This window comes from Anomaloglossus baeobatrachus, chromosome 7 (genome assembly GCF_048569485.1).
Source record: "Anomaloglossus baeobatrachus isolate aAnoBae1 chromosome 7, aAnoBae1.hap1, whole genome shotgun sequence".
In the NCBI taxonomy this organism is placed as follows: Eukaryota; Metazoa; Chordata; class Amphibia; order Anura; family Aromobatidae; genus Anomaloglossus; species Anomaloglossus baeobatrachus.
In genome coordinates this window covers 273256230-273275871 of record NC_134359.1, presented here as the reverse complement: position 1 = coordinate 273275871, position 19642 = coordinate 273256230, and positions in this window count along the sequence as shown.

The following is a 19642-nucleotide window of genomic DNA, read 5'->3' as shown; positions in this document are numbered from 1 at the left end:
TTACTGAGCTTCTTCCCTTTTGGCTGCGTTCTCTTACCAGCAGACTGATCCAACCCTGTCCGATACTTCGGCTCCCAGCTCTGCTCTGTCATGTTCTGTGGGACCTGCGTACCCCTATGTCGCCCAGCAGGCCACAGACATTGGACCTGCTCATAGGGGAACCGGTCCGACACCAGTACCACACACACCCTGCTCCTCAGGCAGACATCTTCTTCTATCTGTCCTCTGTCTCTCTCCCAGCTCGAGCTACCCGGCTATGGCCCTCCACCAGCACTATTTATCTAACCTGCACCTTTCTAACTCTGCTACATCTTTTCTATCTATAAACCCTCTGTTGTCCTAACCATCACTAATTTAATGTTCCTAACACCTTCCCTACCACTCAACCCCACTCCTGCTCACTTGTCCCTACGTTGCACTAATACTTTTTCTAAGCATTTTTACTCTTTACACACCATAGTCTTTCAATCATAAAAGGTACAAAACACATTACACTTTTAAAGGGATATAAATACACATTAGCAGTAACCTAGCATTAAATTCGACACTGTACCCGTTTGGCCACTAGATGGCACCGGCAGCACTTTCAACATAACCATCCTAAAATCTAATAAAACATTCTGGTTGGGGTCTTCAGAGAGGAGTTCTTTGCTCGCCGACCACCTCCTTACACAACCACCAGAGACGCTGCAGCCATGGGAGACAAGTCCGGAGATGAAAGGAAGAGAGGAATGAAGGACCGCACTCCGTCCGCTGTGCAGGAAATTCAGTTTATTGAACGGTGCAGGGTAAAAGGCTGGAACGTGCTGTGAGCTGGCTCCCAGGCAAGGGACGACGGCCATTTCGCCTAATTAATTAGGCTTCCACGGGTCCTTATGAAGACCGGAGATGCTGCAGCCATGGGAGACAAGTCCAGAGATGCTGCAGTCACTGGAGACAAACCTAGACATCCTGCAGCCACGGGAGACAAGTCCAGAGATGCTGCAGCCACTGGAGACAAACCTAGACATCCTGCAGCCACGGGAGACAAGTCCAGAGATGCTGCAGCCACTGGAGACAAACCTAGACATCCTGCAGCCACGGGAGACAATTCCAGAGATGCTGCAGCCACTGGACACAAACCTGGACATGCTGCAGGCACGGGAGACATGTCCAGAAATACTGCAGCCAGGAGGAGCACATGTCCAGAGGCACTGCAGCCACCGGAGACAACTCTTGAAATGCTACAGCCACGTGAGACAAGTCCGGAGACACTGCAGCCACTGGAGACAAGTCCAGAGATGCTGCAGCCACTGGAGACAAACCTGGATATGCTGCAGGCACGGGAGACATGTCCAGAAATGCTGCAGCCAGGAGGAACACATGTCCAAAGACGCTGGAGCCATTTGAGACAACTCTGGAGACGCTGCAGCCACGGGAGACAAGTCCGGAGACACTGCAGCCACTGGCGACAAGTCCACAGATGCTGCAGCCACTGGAGACAAGTCCAGAGGTGCTGCAGCCACTGGAGACAAACCTGGATATGCTGCAGGCACGGGAGACATGTCCAGAAATGCTGCAGCCAGGAGGAACACATGTCCAAAGACGCTGGAGCCATTTGAGACAACTCTGGAGACGCTGCAGCCACGGGAGACAAATCCGAGGCGCTACAGCTATGGGAAAAGCAGTGTTTTTGACAGGTTCAGTAAGACAATGTGGCCCTTGCGCCAAAAAAATAGGAATATTCTGCCCCTGCTCGGGGCCATTGTCAGTAACGGTGCAGACGGAGTCATTGTGCTTTTGTCGGACGTCATTCTTGCTCGTATCTGCGTAATAAGGCTAGAGAACAACCTCTCTACAGTAACTTGGGTTGGAGGCAAAGCCATAACCACATGGGCAACATCTCTAACAATTTCTGGGTATAAAGGAATTGCCTCATGCACAGTCAGTTTTGATGAACGGTTGAATTTTTCTATTTCTTTGAGAGCATGTGAAAAATGTTGCTGAAATCTGGTCAATCTGCTGCTATAGGAGACGGAGTGAAATCTTTTTCCTTGCAGCAATGCTTTGCCTGCTCCATGTTATCCAAATACTTGTCAAAGTTAAACTCCTCATCTGATGAGGATGAAGATATGGCAGCAGTAGCACTGTCAGGACCCAAGTCCTCTTGCACCTGGCAGTCCTGTAGCCGCTCATCCTAACTGCTACCTCACTCAAAGCTTCTTTTCCTTTAGTAAGCTGTTGATCATCAAGCAGTATACGATGACTTGAGTCCACATAAACAGCTGCCAGAAGAATTTTATTTTCCAATAGCTGTGTCTCTCTCCATTTCATTGAAGCAGAAATGCCATCTGAGATTAAACCTCATCTTTGGGACAGGCAAAATAGCAAGTTCTTAGACTCCCTTATGAAAATGCCAGGAGTTAAATCCTCAGCTTGTAATTTTCTAGTCACGGTAAATGGGTGATTAAACAATTCCTTCAATTCAGCCACATGTGTCCATTGACCTTCATTTAGGGTTACCTGAGGGTTCCCCATATCTATAAGAAACGGTTTTAGTTCAAGCAATCGCTCAATGATTAAATAAGTGCTTCTCCACCGAGTGGCTTGATCGACAATTGCCCCTTTCCCAGCACGTCTCTTCAAGATGGAATCAATTTTAGGGGTTCTGGCGGCAATAACCAATTTCCTCACTTTTCCAATCAGATTTACAGCATGTCCCTCTTGCAGACTATCTCTTATTGCCAGCTGCAGCGTGTGCACAACACAGCGCATGTGATGAATATGAAAGTGTTTTGAAGCAGCTTCAACAAGATCCTCTAATCCTAAAGTATCATTTTGCTGTTCTTCTGTTGTAATATCTGTTTGTTCCTCAGTTACATGAGCAGCGCTGTGGCTCCATCTCACACATACCGAATCCTAAATGTTCTTCTAGCTGTTGTTCATTACTCTCATTCATCAGTTTAATTGTACTTATTAAGTTTGAAGCATTGTCCGTTATTTTTCTAATCTGCTTTTGCTATTGAAAGCATTATTTATGAGCTCAAAAACCTTTCAGGTGATGCGGTTTTTTAAAAAGCTGATTTGCTTTTGCAGCTGAAAAACGTATCCTCAAAAAACGCAGCAAAAACGCTGTGTGTGAATGTAGCCTTAGATCATTAATAGAACAGCCATTTATAGGACATTTCATAACTTTCCCAAATTCCTATGAAAAAACATTCAGCACATTCTGCATTGCACTCCTGTCCCCAATTTATTATATATTTTAGGAGTCGGAGTCGGTCCATTTTATACCGACTCCGACTCCACCAAAATGAGCTCCGACTCCGACTCCACAGCCCTGTTTCCTCTCCCTATCTATTATTTATGCTAATTCCATTATAGAAGTGTTTTACTAAAGGTTGTGACTATAAATCATGGTGGCTAGAAGGACCTTTGCTGACGTCATACCCATGTGACTAGAGGGGGGCGGGGACACAGCCAACATAGCTGATACCAGGAAGCAACATTATTTTTCTGCTGGCTGAGGCCCTCCCCCTTCTGGTCACATGGGTATGACATCAGCACAGGTCCTTTTAGCCACCATGATTCATAGCCACAACCTTCTATAATGGCATTAGCACAAATAATAGATAAGTTGAGGATGGACAGGCAGGAGGGTGGGATTCACTATCAAACCCCCCCTTCCTTCCCCCCCGCTATTAGTGGCAGCTGCTGCCAATCAAAAAACTGCTCATTTTACAGACTTTACTTGCTTGTGTTTCAAAAACTATACATCTGATCTCAAAACTAAAGGTATGTATAGAATCAGCCTGATAGTGCCAGTATAGCACTGGATTCAGGTTATATAGGAAAATCCTGGTGATTGGTGCACTTTAACGCTTAAAGCAGATAAAAAAGTACATATTATGGCAATTGATAGGTCTTAATAACTGATAACCCTTAATGTAATCGTTCTCCTACTGAAGGCACTTAGTGTTCTCACCCACTAGTATACCCTTTTCTTGGCCCCATGGACTATGATGCCCCAAAAATGCATTCACCCCCCACACCAAGTATGATATCTAACAGTGAGTCCCACACACAATTTGCTATCACAGTAAACCTCACATACACAGTATGATGACCCACAGGGCCCCCAACAAAGTATGATGCCCTAAAGATAGGATTATGCCCCCAGCAAAGTATGATGCCCCAAAGATAGGATTATGCCCCCACAGTGCCCCCAACAAAGTATGATACCCCAAAGATAGGATTATCCCCAAAGTGCCCCAACAAAGTATGATGCCCCAAAGATAGGATTATGCACCCACAGTGCCCCCAACAAAGTTTGATGCCTTAAAGATAGGATTATACCCCCACAGTGCCCCCAACAAAGTATGATGCCAAAAAGGATTATGCCCCCACAGTGCCCCCAACAAAGTATGATGCCCCAAAGATAGGATTATGCCCCACAGTGCCCCCAACAAAGTATAATGCTCTAAAGATAGGATTATCCCTCACAGTGCCCCCAACAAAGTATGATGCCCCAAAGATAAAATTATGCCCCCACAGTGCCCCCAACAAAGTATGATGCCCCAAAGATAGGATTATTCCCACAGTGCCCCAACAAAGTATGATGCCCCAAAGATAAGATTATGCCCCCACAGTGCCCCAACAAATTATGATGCCTCAAAGATAGGATTATGCCCCCACAGTGCCCCCAACAAAGTATGATGCCCCAAAGATAGGATTATCCCCAAAGTGCCCCAACAAAGTATGATGCCCCAAAGATAGGATTATGCACCCACAGTGCCCCCAACAAAGTTTGATGCCTTAAAGATAGGATTATACCCCCACAGTGCCCCCAACAAAGTATGATGCCAAAAAGATAGGATTATGCCCCCACAGTGCCCCCAACAAAGTATGATGCCCCAAAGATAGGATTATGCCCCACAGTGCCCCCAACAAAGTATAATGCTCTAAAGATAGGATTATCCCTCACAGTGCCCCAGCAAAGTATGATGCCCCAAAAGATAGGATTATGCACCTACAGTGCCCCCAATAAAGTATGATGCCCCAAAGATAAAATTATGCCCACTCAGTGCCCCCAACAAATTATGATGCCCCAAAGATAGGACTATGCACCCACAGTGCCCCCAACAAAGTATGATGCCCCAAAGATAAGATAATGCCCCCACAGTGCCCCAACAAATTATGATGCCCCAAAGATAGGATTATGCCCACAAAGTGCCCCCAACAAAGTATGATGTCCCAAAGATAGGATTATCCCCCACAGTGCCTCCAACAAAGTATGATGCCCCAAACATAGGATTATGTCCCCACAGTGCCCCCAACAAAGTATGATGCCAAAAAGATAGGATTATGCCCCCACAGTGCCCCAACAAAGTATGATGCCCCAAAGATAGGATTATCCCCACAGTGCCCCAACAAAGTATTATGCCCCAAAGATAGGATTATCCCCACAGTGCCCCAGCAAAGTATGATGCCCCAAAGATAGGATTATGCACCTACAGTGCCCCCAATAAAGTATGATGCCCCAAAGATAAAATTATGCCCACTCAGTGCCCCCAACAAATTATGATGCCCCAAAGATAGGACTATGCACCCACAGTGCCCCCAACAAAGTATGATGCCCCAAAGATAAGATAATGCCCACACAGTGCCCCAACAAATTATGATGCCCCAAAGATAGGATTATGCCCACAAAGTGCCCCCAACAAAGTATGATGTCCCAAAGATAGGATTATCCCCCACAGTGCCCCCAACAAAATATGATGCCCTAAATATAGGATTATCCCCCACAGTGCCCACAACAAAGTATGATGCCCCAAAGATAGGATTATGCATCCACAGTGCCCCAACAAATTATGATGCCCCAAAGATAGGATTATGCCCCACAGTGCCCCCAACAAAATATGATGCCCTAAAGATAGGATTATGCCCCCACAGTGCCCCCAACAAAGTATGATGCCAAAAAGATAGGATTATGCCCCCACAGTGCCCCAACAAAGGATGATGCCCCAAAGATAGGATTATGCACCCAGAGTGCCCCCAACAAAGTATGATGCCCCAAAGATAGGATTATGCACCCACAGTGCCCCCAACAAAGTATGATGCCCCAAAGATAGGATTATGCACCCACAGTGCCCCCAACAAAGTATGATGCCCCAAAGATAAAATTATTCCCACACCGTGCCCCTAACACATTTTGATGCTGCCAGAGAGCCACCATCACATTGTAATGCCCCCCAGAAATAATATATAATAATATAAAATAATAAAGGGCTAACACATTACATTGTCCCCACAGCTCACTAAACAGTATGATCCCACTCAGTCCCCCACACATAGTCTGATGTCGCCACAACACCCCCAACAAATATTGACTAAGATATAAAAAGAAAATACTTCCATAACTCCGTTCCTGTAATGAGCTGCTTTGTTCTGTGCTGTTTGAGGACTGAGACTCTGCGCAGCAGGCCCGATCCAGTAATGTCATCATGCCTGCTGTGCTGAGACTCAGACACTCATGATGAATGTTGAGGCAGGGAGACGGCGGCTCTCTCCTCCACCATTGTGCACATGTTCCAGGAGAGTTGTCAGATGAGTGTAATACCACATCTCCCCTGTAGTGGGCGCTGCAGGGAAATCCCAGGCCGTCTGCTCCTCCCCCTCTGTGATGAGGATCCGCCTCTCATAATGTCCCCAGTCTTTTCCTATATTTTTTCAGTCTTTTCCCCTATTCCCGCTCCTTCCAGTATCTCCCCCGAGGCTATGGCGGTAATTAATGCTCGTTATTAAGAATAAACATGAGGTCAGGGAATATTTGCTGCTTTTCTCATCCAGCTTCCTTCTCACCTCTCCTCTAGAATTTCCCTTTCTGTTTGTTTAGATATTTAGCTCATATTTAATTTTCGGTCTCATCCTTCCAGACAATTCAGGGCAAACAAGGGCATGATTAATGTCTTACGAGCTGCGTGCTGCAAATAAATTGTACGGAAATTATTCAAGCGACTTGAAAACTTTTCTTTGGATCTACAGAGGTTCCTCCTGACGTGATTGTTGGATAAGGAGATGTCCCATAAACAACGTTATTAAATTATAGGGGTTCAATTGATTCTGAGATCGGGGGTACCAAAGTCGTCTATGTGAATGGAGAGTTAGTGAGTGAGCATGTGCGACCACTGGTCTAATGAGCACTGGTCGCACATGCTCAGTAACGCTTCATTCACACAGAAGACTGGGACCACTATTCTCATGATCCATGGGGTTCCTAGTGGTCATATAGTTATCACTCATCCAGGCGATTGCTTTTCCCCTTTAAAGGAGTCCTGAAGAATTCTTACCTCAAGAGCCACTCATCAGGGGCCACAGGGTGCAGCCACCTGACATAGACTTTTACCAAACTTCACTATTGGGGCGATTTCCACTGCAAAGAATTTGTGTGTAATGTCTGTATATTAGAGTTGAGCGGATCGGCCAAAATCCGGGTCCGGCGGATCCGGATCGGGTTGCTGCAGAAGTCCGGATCCGATCCAGAATCCGCGGCCATGTAAATGAATTGGGAGCCGGATCCGGGACAAGAGAGAGAGAGAGAAAGAGAGAGAAAAACAAAACCCGGATCCGGATCGTGCACCCCGAATCCCGGGTACTGGTCGGACTCGGATCGGGCTCTCAAACCGTGCGGATCCGGATTTTGCGGATCCGGGTCCGCTCAACACTACTGTATATAATATATAGCCTGAATAAAAAGTGAAAACAGGGAGCGCATGTGAAGAGTCTCAGGACAGGCGTAGCGGTGAGACCGGTAATTAAAACTGCTCACCTGGAGTGGTTGTGCAGCCCTCGCACAACCATGGTAATAGACGGGAGTGTAATGTTTCGCTGTCAGGAGGATTATCCGTAAGATCCTTCCAGGGAGACGGATTCCTGTGAGCCTGATCCAGCCGCGGGTTAGTGGAGGGAATAGGCGTCCAAAAGGTCCTGGTTTTGATGAAGCCTCCATTTAAGCAGCACTTGCCATGGACCCAAGAAGGGGGAAATAGGTATCAATAAGGGTGGATCACGGTCTAATAGACATGGTTATCCACCTGACGAAGATATTGTGCATATCGAAACGCGTTGTGGCTTTGATAAAACAAATAAAACTTACTAAAGGATTTGTGGACTCCATAGCGCTCTATTAGACCATGATTCATCCTTATTGTATATAATACATAGGCATAGATCCTTCTGTGTGTAATGAGCCCATATAATATATGGGAATAAATCCCTCTGTGTGTAATGACTCTATATAATATATAGGAATAGATCCCTCTGTGTGTAATGACTCTATATAATATATAGGAATAGATCCCTCTGTGTGTAATGACTATATAATATATAGGAATAGATCCCTCTGTGTGCAATGACTCTATATAATATATAGGAATAGATCCCTCTGTGTGTAATGACTCTATATAATATATAGGAATAGATCCCTCTGTGTGTAATGACTCTATATAATATATAGGAATAGATCCCTCTGTGTGTAATGACTCTATATAATATATAGGAATAGATCCCTCTGTGTGTAATGACTCTATATAATATATAGGAATAGATCCCTCTGTGTGTAATGACTATATAATATATAGGAATAGATCCCTCTGTGCGTAATGACTCTATATAATATATAGGAATAGATCCCTCTGTGTGTAATGACTCTATATAATATATAGGAATAGATCCCTCTGTGAGTAATGACTCTATATAATATATAGGAATAGATCCCTCTGTGTGTAATGACTCTATATAATATATAGGAATAGATCCCTCTGTGTGTAGTGACTCTATATAATATATAGGAATAGATCCCTCTGTGTGTAATGACTCTATATAATATATAGGAATAGATCCCTCTGTGTGTAATGACTATATAATATATAGGAATAGATCCCTCTGTGTGTAATGACTCTATATAATATATAGGAATAGATCCCTCTGTGTGTAATGACTCTATATTATATATAGGCATAGATCCCTCTGTGTGTAATGAACCCATATAACATATAGGAATAGATCATTCTGTGTGTAATGACTCTATATAATATATAGAAATAGAATCCTCTGTGTGTAATGACTCTATATGATATATAGGAATAGATCCCTCTGTGTGTAATGACTCTATATAATATATAGGAATAGATCCCTCTGTGTGTAATGGCTCTATATAAGTGGCGTAACTACCGCGGTCGCAGCGGTCGCGATCGCGACCGGGCCCGGGAGGTTAGGGGCCCGGCGGCCGCCAGGCAGATCAGCAGCCAGCTCCTGTCAGTGTGAGAGGAGCTGCGCTGATCTGTCACAAACCTCGCGGCCGCTATTTGACCCGCTGCCACCGCCGACACCGGGCCCCCCTGCCTGATGTCAGCGGCGGCACCGGGGCCCCCTGCCTGGTGTCAGCGGCTGCGGCGTCTCCCCCGTCACCGCGCACAGTAATGATGAAGCATAGCGCGGCCAGTGCCGCGCTATGCATCACCATTCTCCCCCTGTGCGATGACGTCACTCCCGAGCGACTGCTGTGCTAAGTGCACAGAGTGCAGGACAGGAGGACGCCGACCGCAGCACCGGGAGAACGAGCAGCGGGGAGGACAGCAGCGGTGGAAGGAAGAGAGAAGGTGAGTACTTGGTTTTTTTTGTAATATAAGTGAGTAAACGGTGGCAAGAGGCTTGGGAAGGCAGATCTGGGGAAGGTGCTTTATTGTACATGGAAGCCTGGAGAGGCTGCTTTATACATGGAGGTCTGAGGAGGCTGCATTATATATGGAGGCCTGGAGAGGCTGCTTTATACATGGAGGTCTGAGGAGGCTGCATTATATATGGAGGCCTGGAGAGGCTGCTTTATACATGGAGGTCTGAGGAGGCTGCATTATATATGGAGGCCTGGAGAGGCTGCTTTATACATGGAGGCCTGTAGAGGCTGCTTTATGCATGGAGGTCTGGGGAGGCTGCATTATATATGGAGGTCTGGGGTGGCTGCATTATTATACATGGAGGCCTGGAGATACTGCATTATACATGGAGGCCTGGAGATACTGCATTATATATGGAGGCCTGGAGAGGCTGCTTTATACATGGAGACCTGTAGAGGTTTCTTAATACAGTACATGGAGGTCTGGGGAGGCTGCATTATATATGGAGGTCTGGGGTGGCTGCATTATTATACATGGAGGCCTGGAGATACTGCATTATACATGGAGGCCTGGAGATACTGCATTATACATGGAGGCCTGAGGAGGCTGGGTGCATTGTTATACATGGAGGCCTGGAGAGGCTGGCTGCTATATTATACATGGAGGCCTGAGGAGGCTGGGTGCATTGTTATACATGGAGGTGGTCTGGAGAGACTGGGTGCTATATTATACATGGAGGCCTGAGGAGGCTGGGTGCATTGTTATACATGGAGGTGGTCTGGAGAGACTGGGTGCTATATTATACATGGAGGCCTGAGGAGGCTGGGTGCATTGTTATACATGGAGGTGGTCTGGAGAGATTGGGTGCTATATTATACATGGAGGCCTGAGGAGGCTGGGTGCATTGTTATACATGGAGGCCTGGAGAAGCTGGCTGCATTATTATACATGGAGGCCTGAGGAGGCTTGCTGCATTATTATACATGGAGGACTGGAGAGGCTGGCTGCATTATTATATATGGAGGTCTGGGAGGGCTGCATAATGCAAAATGAAGGACACCTTATACATGGAATGTAGGGGTGCATTATACATGGAGGAGTATGGGGATGCATAATACAATATGAAGTTTTATGGGGTTGCGTTATAATACATATAGGACTATGGAGGCTGCATTATACTATATGGAGGACTATGGAGGCTACCTTATACATGGACTATGGGGGTGCATTATAAAACATTGGGGACTATGTGGTGCAGTGTAATATATGGAGAACTATGGGGTGAATTATAATATATGGAGAACTATGAGAAATGCATTATAATAATTGAAGGGCTACTTTATACATGGAGGATTATAGGGCTGCATTATAATATATGGAGGACTATGTGGTGCAGTATAATACATGGAGATCTATGGGGTGAAATATAATTCATAGAGAACTATGAGAAATTCAAGATAATAATTGAAGGGCTACTTTATACATGGAGGATTATGGGGGTGCATTATAATATATGGAGGACTATGTGGTGCAGTATTATATATTGAGTACTATGGGGTGCATTATAATGCATGGAGAACTATGGGAAATGCATTATAATACATGGAGGACTATGGAAGTGTATTCTAATATATGAAGGGTTATGTGGGACCCTTTATACTATTTGGAAGGCTATGTGGGTGCCATTATTGTATTTGGAGAACTATATACAAGGGGGGACAAAGATACAAGCAGGGGATGGGAACGTTTTGTGCTGAGGGAAAAAGGCTCTTTTCCCTCAGAACCCAGCTTTCCCATGCTCTGCTATACATCTTCTCTCAGCACCCAGCTTTCCCATGCTCTGCTATACATCATGTCTCAGCACCCAGCTTTCCCATGCTCTGATATGGGAAAGCTGGGTGCTGAGGGAAAGATGTATAGCAGAGCATGGGGAAGCAGTGTGCCGAGGACAAGATGGATATCAGAAAATAGGAAAGCTGGGTGCTGATAGAGGGATTTCAGATCATGGGAAATCTGGGTGCTGTGGGTAAGAGCCAAGTGTCAGCATCATTATCCTGTACCCCGAGTGTCAGTGTCATTATCCTGTACCCTAAATGTCGATGTACGTGGAGGGGGGGCCAGGTCTGAACTTTGCACCGGGGCCCATCAAACTCTAGTTACGCCCCTGCTCTATATAATATATAGGAATAGATCCCTCTGTATATAATGACTATATAATATATAGGAATAGATCCCTCTGTATATAATGACTATATAATATATAGGAATAGATCCCTCTGTGTGTAATGACTCTATATAATATATAGGAATAGATCCCTCTGTGTGTAATGACTCTATATAATATATAGGAATAGATCCCTCTGTGTGTAATGACTCTATATAATATGTAGGAATAGTTCCCTCTGTGTATAATGACTCTATATAATATATATGAATAGATCCCTCTGTGTGTAATAACTCTATATAATATATAGGAATAGATCCCTCTGTGTGTAATGACTCTATATAATATATAGGAATAGATCCCTCTGTGTATAATGACTCTATATAATATATAGGAATAGATCCCTCTGTGTGTAATGACTCTATATAATATATAGGAATAGATCCCTCTGTGTGTAATGACTCTATATAATATATAGGAATAGTTCCCTCTGTGTGTAATGACTCTATATAATATATATGAATAGATCCCTCTGTGTATAATGACTCTATATAATATATAGGAATAGATCCCTCTGTGTGTAATGACTCTATATAATATATGCGTTTCCCATTTTGTATTTAATTACTGTAATAAATTCACTTTTTGATGATATTCTAATTTACTGAGACACACTTGTATATATACTCAGGAAGAAATTGGGTAACAGATATCCTCAAACACCATGAGTTCCCAGTCTACCCCTCCATTCCATGGTTGGCAGCACCGGTGATCCACCTGGTTTGCCCCCCCCTGGGAGGACATGCATTTATGTATCCAGCCATCATGGCGGAGGGCAGTGGGCTCCAGCCTGTGACTCTTTGGATCTGTCTCGTCTCTGACCGGCACGTGTGGCGTTTGCCAGTAATTAATACTTAATGTGATAAGTAAACAGGTACGTTGTGATCTCGTGTCTTGGATCCAGCTTCCTTCTCGACTTTGCTGTTGAATGTCCTCGCTGTTTGTTTAGACGTCTTACATCCTATAGTCTTGTCCTTGGGTCTCATCCTTATCCGCAGTTCCACGTGCGCAAAGGATTAATGTTTTAACAAGTGACTGTCACAATACAACTGTGTCATTTCCTATAATAATGTCTTTCTCGTGTACCTTTTGGGCCAAGCTTAAAGGAACCGTTCATCTGATTTTCCAAAATTCAATGCAATTTAAAGGGCCACTATTGGATAAAAGGGGGGGGGGGCACAAGACTCGAATCCCCAAGTGTTCACACAGACCTGCGGCAGGCACTGATTGAGGGCACACCGGTATATCAGGGTGTGCTGTTGTAGAGCAGGTTCAGCAGCTGAGCCTGCTTCATACCGGGCACAAAACGGTTGTGTTATTGTCACACTAGGTACGGGAAAGTACCAAGTGCACAGTGAAAGGGAAGGGAAACCCTGTGTCTAGAGAGAGGGAAGATGATGACCCTTGACCAAACCTACAGCTGGTCTCTGGGGTCCCTCACCACTCTAGATAGGTGCCACACCTATGCGCCGAGTGGATACCTGACCCTAGGTATCCCTAGTGCTGGGACCTGGGGTCCTTCACCACCCTAGATAGGTTCCCCACCTATGCGCCGAGCAGGATACCTGACACTAGGTGTCCATAGTGCTGGGCCATGGAGTCCCTCACCACCCTAGATAGGTTCTGCACCTATGTGCCAAGCAGGATACCTGACCCTAGGTGTCCATAGTGCTGGCCCTTGGAGTCCCTCACCACCCTAGATAGGTTTTGCACCTATGCGCCGAGCAGGATACCTGACACTAGGTGTCCATAGTGCTGGGCCCTGGAGTCCCTCACCACCCTAGATAGGTTCTGCACCTATGCTCCGAGCAGGATACCTGACCCTAGGTGTCCATAGTGCTGGCCCTTGGAGTCCCTCACCACCCTAGATAGGTTTTGCACCTATGTGCCGAGCAGGATACCTGACCCTAGGTATCCCTAGTGCTGGGCCCTGGAGTCCCTCACCACTCTAGATAGGTTCCCCACCTATGCCCCGAGCAGGATACCTGACACTAGGTGTCCATAGTGCTTGCCCTTGGAGTCCCTCACCACCCTAGATAGGTTTTGCACCTATGCGCCAAGCAGGATACCTGACCCTAGGTGTCCATAGTGCTGGCCCTTGGAGTCCCTCACCACCCTAGATAGGTTTTTCACCTATGCGCCGAGCAGGATACCTGACACTAGGTGTCCCTAGTACTGGGCCTTGGAGTCCCTCACCACCCTAGATAGGTTCCGTACCTATGCGCCAAGACGGATACCTGACCCTAGGTATCCCTAATGCTGGGCCTTTGAGTCCCTCACCTCCATAGATAGGTTTCGCACCTATGCGCCGAGCAGGATACCTGACCCTAGTTATCTCTTGTGCTGGGCTCTAAATAAGGAACGGATGGGGTGAGCTCTTCATCAACCCCACTGAACAACTATAGACAACACAAGGAGGACAAAAGGGGGAAAATCCACAGACTACTTATCATTAGATGACTCAGGTAGAAGTTCAGCAGAGTTTTCAGCAACGATACCAAAGAGGAGTACAAGCCACCTGCTTGCAACCTCGGCTTGAACGAACTGAAAATATCACCAGCACCAGATCAAAGGAAGGAAGGGGTTTTTAAACACTAAGGGAATATTGATAACCAACAGCTGGGTGGAAGTCGAGTTCTTGCTGGGTCCAAAAGGGGGAGAGATGAACCCAGCAGGAAAGCTACCTATACCAATGTATACTGACAGCAGGAACAATGGAAAGTCAGGGAGCATTCTGCACAGCCAAACACTGTGACCACCTATGGCCAGAAACCACATGACTGTCTATCACCCGTGACAGTTATATAGTCATCGAATATGATTATGCAAGTGGATCTAGTGGTTTAACCAATGCAACGGTGTGTTCACATGTACACCCATCGTGACAAGATCACAGGATGCTGATGGCCTGCTATGGCCTGCGGTGTCTACAGAAGGCGGCCATTCATGGCATATTAGGTCCTTTTATGATGCCTAGCCTGTGGGTGGTGTTGCAGTTAGGGGGGTAAAAAATAAAATCTAAATTAATCAAGAAAAAAAAGTTTTAAAAAATATAAAAAAAATATAAAAAAAATAAATAAAATAAAGTTAGATCTATAAAAATTCCAGAATTGCTGTTTTTGGTCACTGCCCTTCCCTCCAAAAAATGCAATAAAAACATTGTGCATACCCTAAAATGGTATAAGTAAAAACTACATAAAAAGGAAATATTAAAAAAATATGCACAAAAAAATGTAAATAAAATGTTAAAAAGTATAATAATAGTAATAATAATAATAATAATAATAATAAAAAAAAAAAAACAAAAAAAACAAAACAACTATTCAAGATTGGATTTGCCGTAATCATCCTGACCTGGAGGATAACAGTAACCAGCTCATATTTACTGCACAATAAAAGGTGTAAAAAGAAAACCCACCTCCCCCCCCCCAAAAAAAAAAAAGAAAAGAAAAATTAATAAATAAAAATGAGGGAATAATGTTTTGGGGGTTTTTTTTAGCCATTTTATTTTTTTCCCTTCATACAATAAAATGAATGGTGTCAATCAAAACTATATCTGTGCCACAAAAAAATAAGCTCTCATGCAGAAATAAAAAAAAAAATATATATATATGGCAGAGGGAAAAATAAAAACTATGTAAAAGCAAATCTTCATGATATTAGTTTGTAAAAGTTGTGAAATTTGTTGTGGAAGTTGAGAATCCTAATTCTGCAGAATGTGCTCTGATCCGTCTCCATTACAGGGATTAGGACGGTGAGTGGCGGCTCACGTGCCTCCGCCGACACCGTCCCGTGCGCCGTGATGTATATGTTAATATAGGGATCTTCATGTCTCATACAAAAGTGTCAGGAGAACAAACAGCCATCTTCTTGGTCTCGCTCCGGTGAGGTCACCCATTGTTTTAGCCGATGCACCTGTGTCTATGAAGACTTGGCACGGGTGCAATGTTTGAGCACGTTTAATTAAAATTTGGAGTGTACCGCATCCAAAGACATTTGCTTCCCAGCATTTACTGCTCATCCCTGGACCGGATCCATTGTTTTCTTGCTTTTCGTTGTTCGCAGCCAAAAAAAAAACCAAACTGGGTCATGTACCTTGTTATTGTGAAAGGTAAGGTCCATACTTCTTACTATACAAGGGAAGTTTCGCACTTATCCATATGTAGTAATGATGGATGGCGGCCGCTCTATAATAAGGAGGGGGACTTGTGGTCACGTTACCCCCTGAAGACACCAATCTCGAAGTTATAATATGAGTTATGTCTTGCGTCATTGTGGATGCAAATTGTGATGTAATGTATAATGTGTAGTCATGCTTTTTGTGTTAGGCTCACAATTGGGTCAGAAGTAGTTAATAGTTGGGACTAGCCCATAAGGGGAGTGGCTAGAATGTAGGGTAAGTGATGGTTTCCTGTGGAATATCCTATCGGGCCTAGTGAGTGACACAGAAAGACCTAGGATCTGAATGTTAGTTAAGGCCACATGCAGTGGGTGACATGTAAGCGATGGTTTCCTGTGGGACATCAGATAGGGCCCAGAGAGTGACACAGAAAGACCTAGGGTCTGAATATTAGTTAAGGCCACATGCAGTGGGTGACATGTAAGCGATGGTTTCTGTGGGACATCAGATAGGGCCCAGTGAGTGACACAGAAAGACCTAGGGTCTGAATATTAGTTAAGGAAACATGCAGTGGGTGACATGTAAGCGATGGTTTCCTGTGGGACATCAGATAGGGCCCAGTGAGTGACACAGAAAGACCTAGGGTCTGAATATTAGTTAAGGCCACATGCAGTTGGTGACATGTCAGTGATGGTTTCCTGTGGGACATCAGATAGGGTCCAGCGAGTGACACAGAAAGACCTAGGGTCTGAATATTAGTTAAGGAAACATGCAGTGGGTTACATGTTAGTGATGGTTTCCTGTGGAACATCAGATAGGGCCCAGTGAGTGACCCAGAAAGACCTAGGGTCTGAATATTAGTTAAGGCCGCATGCAGTGTGTGACATGTCAGTGATGGTTTCCTGTGGAACATCAGATAGGTCCCAATGAGTGACATAGAAAGACCTAGCGTCTGAATGTTGGTCAAGGCCGCATGCAGTGGGTGACCTGTGGTGACGAGAAGAGACAAGGATAGCGTGATCCTGAAGGACCAACTAAGACACAAGGAGCGTGGTAGAGATCCAGCATGAAGGACAACGTCAAGTCCAAGGAGTGACCATAGAACAGAGTGACCCAATCAGAAGGGTTCGGAGAAGGGACATGTAGCAGAAAGGCTTCTACAGGTAACGGGCCAAAATGGACTAGAACATGAGATGGAGGAGTGCCCCTGGTAGGAGTTGCCTAGGCATCAGAAAGCTTGAGTCCGGCCATATTGGTGAATTCTCTCCTCTATGAGGAGAATCAGACGTGGAGCCGCGGGATGACAAAATGACTGCCATGAACCATACTGTGGTGCTAGGCTGGTTTGTGGTGGAGCGAACCAGATCAGTGAGGACAGGACCAACCGAGCTGGGAGTAAAGAGCGCAGCGTGTCTGAAGTTGCTCTGTGCCAATGAAACGTACGAGAAATTGTGTTCCCGCTATCTTGTGTACATAGTTGTCATCAAAGGACTGGAACGTAAAAGTACTACATTGTTTTTAAAGAACTGGTGGTGTCTCTTCTTGAATGGGTAATATCTGGTCCTGGCCAGCAGAAGCCATCGGCCTCATGCAGCCTGCACTGGTGCACTGCCCTCACGACACAAGTCCACAATGAAGAATAACACTATTTCTGGCCATTATATGAGTTGTTTTCTGCATTTTTCACCTGTTTTCCCCTCTACAGTCTCTGTCTCTAATTTTCTAGTGGGTGGATATTAGCTGATATGATGTCTACACAGACATGAGGGATTCCCGCTCTCCTGTCCATTATGTAGCACGTTTTCAGAAGCAGCAGCAACATGGAGGACATTATCATCATTCACAGGCAGGTGTAATCCGATTCCTCAATGAGCTTCCAGTCCGTCTAGTTTTGAGCAAGACAAATTTTAGCAGTTATGAGTTTAGGAAATATGAGGGAGATAAAGAAGTGATTCTTAAGTGGAAAAAGAAGCATATTTCTTTGATGGGACATATATACCAGGAAGGGAGCATATTTATCAGGATGGGGGACATATATTCTAGGATGGGCCCAAGATGCGGACATGTATACCAGAAAGGGGACATGTTTACCAGGATGGTGATATATATACCAGGAGGGGCCCAGGAGGGTGAGATATATACCAGGAAGAGGACATATTTACCAGGAAGGGGACATATATACCAGGATGGGAACATATATACCAGAATGGAGGACATGTTTACCAGGATGGGGGACATATATACCAGGATGGGGGCATATTTACCAGGATGGGCCCAGGATGGCAGAGATTTACCAGCATGGGGACATATGTAACAGAAGGAGCCCAGGATGGGGACATATATACCTAGAAGGGGACATACTTACCAGGATGGGAACATATAAACCAGGAGGGGCCCAGGATAGGGACATGTATACCAGGAAAAGAATATATTTACCAGGGTAGGGATATATATACCAGGATGGACCCAAGATGGGGACAGGTATACTAGAAAGGGGACATGTTTACCAGGATGGGGGACATATATACCAGGATGGGGGCATATTTACCAGGATGGGCCCAGGATGGCAGAGATTTACCAGCATGGGGACATATGTAACAGAAGGAGCCCAGGATGGGGACATATATACCTGGAAGGGGACATACTTACCAGGATGGGAACATATAAACCAGGAGGGGCCCAGGATAGGGACATGTATACCAGGAAAAGAATATATTTACCAGGGTAGGGATATATATACCAGGAGTGGCCAATGATGTGGGACATGTTTACTAGGATGGGGGACATATTTACCAGGATAAGGTACATATTTACCAGGATGGCGGATATTTACTAGGATGGGGAAATATATACCAGGATGTGGGACATATTTACATGGATGGGAACATATACCAGGATGGGGACATATTATACCAGGATGGGGACATATATACCAGGATGGGGTGACATATTTACCAGGAAGGAGATCAGAATGGGGTACATTAGAACAGGATGGGGGACTTTACTACATAATGGTGGGGAGGGCAACTCGTATGTCTTCATAAGATTTAGAATAATACAAGGGTCTATAAATTTGACCAACATGTAGGTGGGGGGCAGATCCAAATCTTTCACCGGGGTCCATAGGACTCTAGTTACACCACTATTTCTAGTAACAGATTCTAGATTTCTGAGCTTTACCTAGGAGTTTCATCTCTTCTGTAGAGCTCAGTGGTGGTGCCAGTGTGATGCCCTGGGCAAGCCAGGGGTCACAGGTCATCACAACACCACACCCTACACCCCAGTTAGGAACACCCAAGCTACCGAAATCCTTGTTGCCTTCCTCCAGGGGCTGATGTTCACACCAGGGGGTGGGCCAGGCGGTTGGCTCCGCCCACCGAGGAGTACACAGCCCTGGAGGCGGGAAGAACCAAGCAGAACAGAGTTTAGCCCAGGCAGGGCTTGAGTGAGGAGTAAACAAGTAGAACAGTGAAGGAAGTGAAGTGGTAGAGGAGCAAAGGGGGAAAACTGGAGTAAAGGAGTAAAAGTGACAGTAAGAAAGCCTGAAGCTAGTCCGGGTGTGTGCCCCGGACTGAGACAGCAAGGTCAGCAGACGGCGGTGATTGTCCGCAGGGGTGACTGCTCGGGAGTTCCTGGAAGGACCAC